Consider the following 10,401-nt stretch of genomic DNA (forward strand, 5'->3'; position numbering starts at 1 on the left):
CAAAACAAAATGAGTGCAGATACCAGGAGCATTTTATTTTAAATATGAGCTTTAAAATGTAGCATTCTGGTGTACTCTGAGAAGAAAATTAAGTGATAAGACATTTACTTTAAGCAAAAAACTAATTTATTATTCAGTTATTAATCAGTATTTGAGCTCTATTATTAACCTTTAAAAGTTTTAGTCATATAAAAACAAAGACAGCAAGAGTAGCGAGAACCATCGCCTGTACAAATAAAGTGATTAGTTTTCATTACTGTATGGCTTCATATTAACTACTGTTACTGTGAAGCTGTTAGAATTGTGGCCAATCTTCTATTTGCAATTAATATGCATTCAATCCAGTTCAATTATTTAAATGAAAATCTACTCTTTCTAAGGTAGCTTATCAAGAGTAAAATAATAGCTGTGATTTAACTGCACGTGGGACTGTTGGGACCGGAAGTACGCTGTCTGTGGTCATTACAGTGAACAGTGTCTGCAGTGTGATGAGAGGGCACCTGAGCCCTTATTGCTGTAGTTCATCTCCTTGGAGCAGAGGCAGCATTTAGCATACCCCGCCTTATCAATGTATTTAAAACACTGACAGCGGGAAGCTGTACTCAGTCTGTTTAGACCTCCACCTTTATCCAGACCCAGCTCCACTCACAACTCAGCCCTGCAGCTCTTTGACCTCATCATCTCATCAGTATCTGGGCCTCATCATCGTGGTCATGAAATTTATTATCACCACGAAATCATCCTCATTCTACTTTTGAGTTAAAACAAACAAACTGCAACAAGATCCACCAGTGTTCGGGTTTAACGTTAATGAGTGACCGCGTGAACTGAACCGGAACACGGGGGGCTACATGTTTCATCATGTTACGTTTTACCCTCCTAAATCGCGATAATGACGAACGTTAACAGTCCACAAAGTTCCGCATGCAGTAGACGTTAAGCAGCAAGTCTGAACTGTAACTGAACATAATGGAACTTAAACTGACATCTTAACGCTGATTGGCCAAGACTCGACACATTAAAGATGTTTTATTGTGAAGATCACAACATCAACTTTTCTCCTCGTCTCACTCCAATCTGAGAAACGCTGGCTGGCCAGTTTAACTGGTGTTGAGTTTTTGCTACTGCTACTACTTTCATTTTGTTGGCTGCTATCATCTGCTGTTATTGTCACGGGAGGTCAAGATGAGGACCCAATAGCAAGACCACAGGAGACAGAGTCTGGTAAAACAGGTTTTATTTCACCAGGATTTAAAGGCGAGGATGTGTGGAGCCCGTGGTCCGACACAGGTGGGCAGGTAGATCGACGATGAGAGTCCCGTGGCTCGACACCGCAGGGCATGCAGATAGACGGTGTGAGGTCCTGCGGCTCGACATCGGAGGCTGGCAGCTCAGCAAGTACTCTACACCCGTAGCGGAGAGGAAGGAAGTTAGTCCAGGAAAAGTCAAATGATAACTTACGGAACAGTGGTAAGACTACCAAGGCAGAAGATGATACAGACTGACAACGCAGGCCTGCAGAACCAGGGTTGATAAACTGCCAGGTGGTGATCAGTGGAATCAGGATCAGCTGGTAACGAGCCAGATTGTCCGCAGCTGTGCGCCAATCAGGGGTGTGGCCATGGGAATCGTCTGGAGGCAGGTCTAAGAAAACAAACACCGAGCACATGACATACAATAACAAACAGGGGAATGACAGACACATGAGGAGAGGAGATTGGGGGGAAACAGAGGTTAACACACAATGGTTCAGACAGGAATCCTGACAGTTATTGCATTGTTAAACATCTAAAGTCTTCCGTAATGATTCCTGCTCACATTCTTGTAACATGCAAATAACTGGTGGTGGTGTGTTGGCTCAATAGCTATTTTGCTGCTCACTGGTTCCTCATATCCAGTAATTCCAGTCAAAGATAACTCATAAGATCGGTTTAATATATAATTCAGCTAATAACTAATATTAAGCTAATTTTTCACATCCAGGTATTCTATTACTATACATATTCATCTATTTTGCCATTTACTTAAAACCATTGTATTTTGCTAATAACTACTTAGGTGTGTTGCAATTGCCATATTAATTGTCTTGTGACAACACTACCAACATAATGGAAACGTACTGCTTTTGTATAACTTAATTCTGTAGAAGAAGAAGATTGCACATTTTCAAATACTTTTTGAAGTTGATTTCTTTCTAATAATCTAATTCAAATTTTTCTGATGATAATATTGGTACACGAGGTTTAGGGAACCCCAAATGGCCAAGAGCGGCACTGCCTCCCTATTTCTTCCCTTGCTATCTTTCCCTCCTCATTTCCTCCTTTCCAACGTTATCTTTTTCCTTTCCTGCATTCTTTCATTACATGCTTCCCTCCTTCCAGCTGCCTTTTTTTTCTTTCTTACTTGGATTCCTGCTTTCTTTTCTTCCTTCCTATGTCCTTACTTTTTCCTTCCTTATTTTCTTTCCATCTTCCATTCCATCCAATTTATTTCTTTCCTTACAGAGTTGAATACACAGCTTTTTGTTCATATGTAAACAGATATAGTTGTGTGCAGCTAACACATTAGTAAACAATCAGTTCTGATTAAATTTAACTTCACTGCATACATTTGGAGACATGTTTAGTATTTATCATGTTTCAAAAATATTATTTTTATTATATAAAAAAGTTTGGATACAGGTAATCCCCATTTTAAGGAATGAGGAACTTGTTTTGTTAGTCAAGAACAAACAAACCTGCCCAAGATGGTGCCTGATTCAAAAGGGATTTCGATCCAATTTGTCATTATTGCACCACATCAACAACGTTTCATAGCAGCTTCAATACAAATATATCTCAACATTGGCCTCTAATTAGCCCTGGACGTGTTTCTGGTGTCCCCCATGTTAATCCCCATCCACACACTCACTCCCCTGTGTCAGCCCATTAGTTCACATCATGTCACACACAGCCCTCTGGTGTTAGGCATGCACACACACACACACATACACACACACACACACATGCACTCACAGCCGGACATAACTATAAACATAAAACCCAGGACTCCATTATTATCCAAGTGTGTGTGTCTGTGTGTAGCTGTGTGTGTGACAGTGTTATGGCTGTGCGTATGTGTGTGTGTCCACCTTTTACCAGGTTTTATGTGTGTTCCCAGACCTGCTGATCAAAAACACGCAGCGCTGGACTTGTCGGCCTGGTGGTCTGCCCGGACCCGGGTGGTCTCAGGATTTATAGCAAGCTGTGTGTGTTTTCTGGGGGGGGGGGGGGGTTCGTAACAAGTGTTGTTAGGATAATGTGTATGTCTTCGCAAACAGTTTAATATCCAGATCAAGTGTGCAGGATGGGTGTCACAGACCCATGGTGTTGCTGAATGATTTCGTCATCCATTTCAAGTGAACGTAATGAGATTAAGTCCAGCCCTGTTTGCCTCTAGCGAGTAGATGACTACATGGATATATCTGGCTTCATATCATCTATCTCATCGAGATCCGCAAACAAGAACTCTCCACTGTTCTTAAATCCATGTTAAAGGACTTGAGGTGACTGAAGGCTTGCCAACAGTTAGAAGTCCTCTTTTGAATTGCCTCTGACCTATTTTGTTTCTACTGCGTCATCTGTATTTTTCATTATGTTTGTCATTATCTGCGTTATTTATATTCATTGACCTCAGTCGTGGGCTGCTATTCCAGCAGTCTGGATTCAAATTCGTTTGACAACATTACTACATAAAAACTAAATATTTAAGTTGATCAGGTCAGGTTTTACACTGCATGATTAACACCAGTAAGACAATCCACTGATGACCACCAGAAACAACGAGAATCTATTATTTTAGTGTTATCAAAATATCATTTTAAGATACAATTATTTTTGTTTGACTTTTCTGCAAACAAGATGGTCTTTCTAGATTTTAATTGAATAAGAAAAGAGGTCAAAACATAAAAACAAAGCATCAGAAACAATTAAATTAGTTTTAGTCCTTGTCCAAGACTTCTGTTTAAAATCACATAAAATGACTAATGTCCATCATTTTACAATATTGTTGTGATGAACATTCTGTATGCTGGCCCGCATCAGAAAGAAGCAGCACGTGGGACTGCACAATGTAATTCTAAATAAATAAAGAGGTCATGGGAGCTGCTGAGCAGCCTTATAAATAATGGGCTGCATTTGTATTTATTTTAATATTCATATAGGCCCCAAACTACATCCTTTTAAATATTCCGAGATTAGTTTTGAGAAATAAACTCTAAGGTTTCAGCACATTTCTAATAAATTGCACTGTACACACATCGCACGTCCTAGTTTAAACACTAGATGTCGACTGAATTTAGTGACATTTTCTCTATCTTAACCTCTTATACAGAAACCAATATTTTATCATTTCTGTCTGTTCTGTTTCTTACATTTTGATATTAGACAGATTTACATTCTACATTTATATTTACATTGTAATCTTTTAAGTATGCACTTCGACCATGAACAGGAACCAATATCCATATTTGGGCAATTTCTTCCTGTTTTAACTTTCCTCAATTACAGATTTACACACATACCATGCACTGTATTATAGTCTAAAAGTATTTAGTCAATTGAAATTACAGTTAAGAGCAGCAGATACAGAATATCTTTTTGTAATATCTGGGCACACGACAAAAAACTGCAACGTCAAATGTTAAAATGTTTAGTGTTGGGGTCACATGTGGCTTTCTGGTCTAGAAACACTGATTTTCTTGCATTGTAACTGGTTGAAAACTACACATTCACTATTATTTGGCCTGTGACTTATTATATTGTTCTGTATAATGCCCACAATCAAGTGTGGCCACCCTATTCATAATTAATTAACTTAATAAACCTTCCACTGTTAGCCTCTAAGGGTTCTACTGACTGACGACACCTTAACGTTTGTCGGTTAATTCTTCAGGAGGCCTCTTGTGTTTTAGTGCAGTGTCTCACACAAATAAGTGCCTCTAATTGGCTTTTCAACAGCTGGTTGCATAGATATGATGTAGAATTGTTGAGCAATTAAAGTAGTATACAAGAAATCAATGTATTACATGTTATGGGATATTGTGGCAGCAGTGTAAATCAGTACTTACAAAGAGCTATTTTTGTATGCACATAATTCTGACACAATTTGTGCCACTGACTGACATCTTTTTTTGTGTGAAATTGAAGAAATGGAGTAGCTAAGATGTGCTCTACCCTTAGACAAACTCCTGGGTTTGACTTTGAAGGAGGCAGAGGTAGAGAGAGGGCCACCCAGGATTAAGAGGTGTGAGACCTGCCAACATGCCAACTAATGACCAATAAATTGCCAGCGTGACTGACCTGCTCACACGGCAGTAAATCAAAGGAGAATACAAGAGAGAAAGAGGAGGAGAAGAGAGAGAGTGTAAGGTAGTAATGGATTTGGGTCATTGATAATTTGAATTAAGACAAACATAAACTTTGCAATTACGCCAAAATGAGACAAGAGATTTTTGAAGTTTAACCCAAACAGAAAACAGGTGTCTTCAGTAGCAGTTGCTCGAGCAAACGCTGCCTCCAAGAAAACTCTAAATGTATGAAACTCAAAGCAAAAATCCTTCAACTTCTCTCTAGTAATACAGAGTTAATGTTTATTAAGCACATACACTCACTTTAATAGATACACCTGTACAATCTAATGCAACCACCCCCCATGTATGCTGGGCTGGTATGGAAACTAAATACAACCAGAACAAGAAAAACATAAAGATATTAGTCATCAAAACAGCAATAATTGATTAAATTCAAGGATGTACAGCAATAGAGATGAGATGGTTTGCTATTAGTCGAATTTTGCAGTATAGTATGTTGTATAGTGTACTAAGGAATAATTTAATGTTTGAATAACCCGAAGGTTCATCACTTGATAAATTCAGTATGTTCCAATTAACTGAAACGAAATATTTAAGCCGAAGTTGTTTTTTTTTAATTGAACCTCTTGAACCCTATAGGCCTATTTTAAGGCCTCTGCTCGAAAATTGCATACCCATACTCAAGAGAGTGTAAATCTGTAACTACAAGGTCTATTTGAATACATGTTTTTTTTTTGATAACAGAAACACTTCTAAGATCTGTTCAGATGGGTACATATTGTGTATATGTTACTGGTTAATAGTAAATGAAGATGGCACACAGCTCAAATTGAAAATTGTCAGGTTCGCCTGAAAAAAAAGCAATTTTATTGTTAATAATTTTTTTTATGAGGCCCTGTCTAGCCTAAAAACTCTCCCAAATCATAGCAAAACAGGTCAGGAGTCTCTAAAAAAAATGTGTCTTTGATAGAGTAAAGAATAAAATAGTTAGAGAGGTTTCAGTATAGAGAATTTAGGCGAGGTCATCATTTTGGAACCAGGTGTTCCAGCTGTTCCATTGTACTTGTATATACTATATAACTATATATTTCACTTGTTTTATCAATAATATTGTTCAAACATCCAAATCCAGCAGTTTGACATCATTTTGAGAGCCAGAATCCTCTCTAAGGCTGTAAACCATGGATGATTCTCATCTGAGCTCCATCCTTCATGTGTGTGTTGGGAGCTCAGACAGCCTATGATTGGTCCATTTTAGATTATGACACCATTTTAGACGCATCAGAGTCTCAGTAGTGCGGGGATAGAAGCCTGGTTTTGATTGACAGAGTCTTTAGCCCATAAAAATGGAAAAACGCCTTCCAACCCCGTGCGTAAAATTCCATTTGCCTAAAGCTTGCCCTCCTTCCCCCGGGTCCCAAACGTTAGGTTGACCCCCCTTTCTCCAGAAAACACATGTGAGAGGCACAGGACATGCATAGCAACATGTAGCTTAGCCCTGAATGGAATATCGAACGTTTTTCTTCATGATTCATCTCAAAGTAAGGAACTTTCACGGTTGTTCTGCTGCTGAGTGGCTGGGTGTTGTGGTGCTTGTTGGCTTGTATCTCTGTAATGCTTTCACGGAGAGAAATTCTGAAGATATCTCTGGATTCGTGGTCGAACTCTCTTGCAGTTAGATGTAATGGTCGGCCATGCTAGTCGTTAGCGCTTTGTGTGTAGCCTTCTCCGGAGTGCGAAGCACGCCGACTCATGGCCAAAAATACGTGATATTGTGTACATTCTTCTTAGTTAGTTAGTATAATGGTGTATAATTGTGTTTGCAGTGTGTAAAATGGTTTACATGATTAAGTTGCTCAGAATGTCTTCTTAATTTGGTATATAGCATGTATGGAGCATTAATAATATTTTTTTATGAAAAGTCCATTCTACGACATTCGGAACCGAACCTCGGAACCGAACGAACCCCAAATGAGGCTCGCTCGGGTACGAGGTAATCTCCAGAACACACAAGTACTTCAAAAAGTGAAAGAGTTTGTGTTCCTGTTTTAGGTGTGAGACAGCTTTTCTAAAGGAGCTTTATAAACATTAATACAGCATATATTTATTTTTTTGCAATGACAAAAACTGGTACAGTTGCATGGAACCTATATCTATTGACCAGTTTTGCTGGTCAGCACATTGTTTGCTTCAAGCTAACAACTTAATAATAACTAAACACGGTTATCTACACATCATTCCAAACTAAAAGCCTGTGTTGGATGCCTAACCACTAAAATACCACACTCAGTCATCAATTACCTGCACCCAGAATGCACCTGTGAAAACACCTGTAAAAAATAAGATCTCTTAGAAATCAGGGCTATGTTCGAAAAGTCAAAAAATGACATCCTAATGTCTTTTCCTATAACCTCTTTACTTGATTGCGATGGAAATGTCATGCGCTCAAGGAAATATGTGAAATAGAATAAAGATTTGGAATAGACAACTGGGCGCTGAGAGCATCCGACTGCATTTACTCTAGGCTGCATAATGGATGCCAACACCGGCAGAATTACAATGTTCTGAAGATGGACTATACTGCTTCACCGTGCTGTGTGAAGGAGAGATACCACAGGTCCTTCCTTTCTGCTGCTGTCTCACTTTACAATCAACACTGCTCCCAGTAGACCACACACACCAAAAGTGACAATTTGACAATATCAAAAGGCATATAGGCTACCAGTCACAAAGGTTTGAACAATGCATTGCACAGTTTTCAGTAAACAGGGACAACAGAAAACAAAATTACATTACATTACATTGCAGTCATTTAGCTGATGATTTTATCCAAAGCAACTTACAATTAAGATGCTATCATACCTGCCTACGGGAGCAATGTTGGGGTTAAGTGTCTTGCTCAAGGACACAGCGACATGCAAGCGAGCTGGGGTTTGAACCGCCAACCCTCTGATCGAAAGACGGCCCAGTTCTCCACTCAGCCACAGAAAAATTATTTTCTACATTATTTAGACAGCACATTAAACGAAGTCGGTTGTCTTCCTCTACTGACATAAATACAGTTTAAGTGATAAAATGTCAGATCTCAGCTGGGCACATGAAGATCTTTCCTAGATAAATACAACATAATTCTCTGTAATAAATACGCAGCTTTGTTTTAGTCCATATATCATCAGCCCACTGTTCTTTATTACCATCTAACACGAATTCGGCCATCCCGGCAGTTTGAACAGTTTAATCAGTCGTATGCTGTCAATAACCATCTAACACCAAAATGTCCACTGCTGTCATTATCTATTATAATTTCTACAGTTTTAAATTCACTTTTTTTTGTATATGTAAATATCATCTGTTGCTGTCAATATACATCTTGTATAATATGTTTTATTTCTTATTTTATTGTTGGTCAATGGTGCTTTTATATATATATATATATATATATATATATATATTATATTTATATTTACACCTATTTTTTCACTACATAACAGTCCTGTCTATTCTTTACCTTTATCTGTCCAGCATTGTTGTCCTTGTCCCTAGTGGTTGTTTGTATTTCTCTGTAAGTATTGAAAGAGGTGAAATTAAAGTCTAATTCGTTGTATGTGCACGCATACTTGGACATTAAAGGCAACGTGATTCTGATACTCCTAAACAAATGTTGATCGTTTCATGATCAGACATGTTTCATCAATCCACAGGTTGTACATCACAGGCCAACAGCCAATGATTTGTAAAACCCCAAATAACCCTAGAATAACTGTGCGGTTTGCTGGAAGATATTAGTTATTTCTGTACATTTCTGGCTAAGTGCTGTGACATTACTGATGCTACTAGTTTTAGCATCACTTTTATATATAAATGAACTGCAAACAGCATTGATTTACAATTTATTCAAATTTTTTACATTGTTGCCTGATCATGCAGTCTTAGAACCATGTATTCAGGCTTACCTCATTGCAGTCACATAAATCAACATTTGTTAATGAGACTTCCACTGGGAAGAATTCCATTCAATCATTTAGGGTCATGGACTGGAACACAACACACCACTTTAATGCATTTAACATCAAACTTTGTTTTTCTCAAGTTTTCATGAGCAGATAGTATGATGACCAACTCCTCCCTCCAAACCATAGACAGTTTGGGTCACCCTTTCATCAGTCCTGCTAATAGCAGTACAGCTCTCTTCCTGTCCTGTGGTTGAAATGGGACCTCTGAATTGAAATAAAGTCATATAGTCAGTCCCACAAATATTTTACAACCTGTATTTTTATTAAAAATAATACCAAAGTTCATCCAGCCTGGATTGGTTGGGCCCAGAAATGCCAACTAATTTTGAAAAAAAAGCAGGTGGTTTTACAAACCCGACCGTATGATGACTTTGTTGAGTGTTTCTGCTACATGAATATTTTATTACAATCTCAGAGTTTTTACAATAAAAGCTATTAAAAACCGAAAAGGCAACCATGCAAAGAGTTCAGGAGACACCCATCCCTGAGTGGAAAGTCCAATTAAACCTACAACCCTGGGCTTGCCCAAATGTACACTGTCAGTACATTTTGTACTTTAATATTATTTTCATTCCTACATGCTTTGTTTGATTTTTCATCAAGCGATAGCTATGACTTTACCAATTAGCTATGAATTTTATTTTATTCAGAGATAATAATATTCAAAACAAACAAAAAAAACATTAATGACACATTTTGCAGCTTTGGGATAATTTGGACAGAACTTTGGCACATTTTTCTATAATATAGACTAAAAAAAAGAAGTAAATAAGTAATGTAAAAATGAATGCTTCACAAATGTAAGTAGCATTCATTTCAGTCTTTGTAGTAGCGATAAACATCTCCAATGATGTTGGGAGCAAGTCATCTGTGAATTATCTGCCATTTTTTGTTCTCACTTCATGGTCATGTGAAAAAAGGGCACACAATCTTTTTTTATTCAACTGAAGCAACTTTCTAAGATCAACAATATTTGGCAATTCAAATGTATTGACTTCCATTGACAAAACATCACACACCACGCCTCCTGATGTGTTC

This window comes from Pholis gunnellus (assembly GCF_910591455.1).
Source record: "Pholis gunnellus genome assembly, chromosome: 5".
NCBI classification, from domain to species: Eukaryota; Metazoa; Chordata; class Actinopteri; order Perciformes; family Pholidae; genus Pholis; species Pholis gunnellus.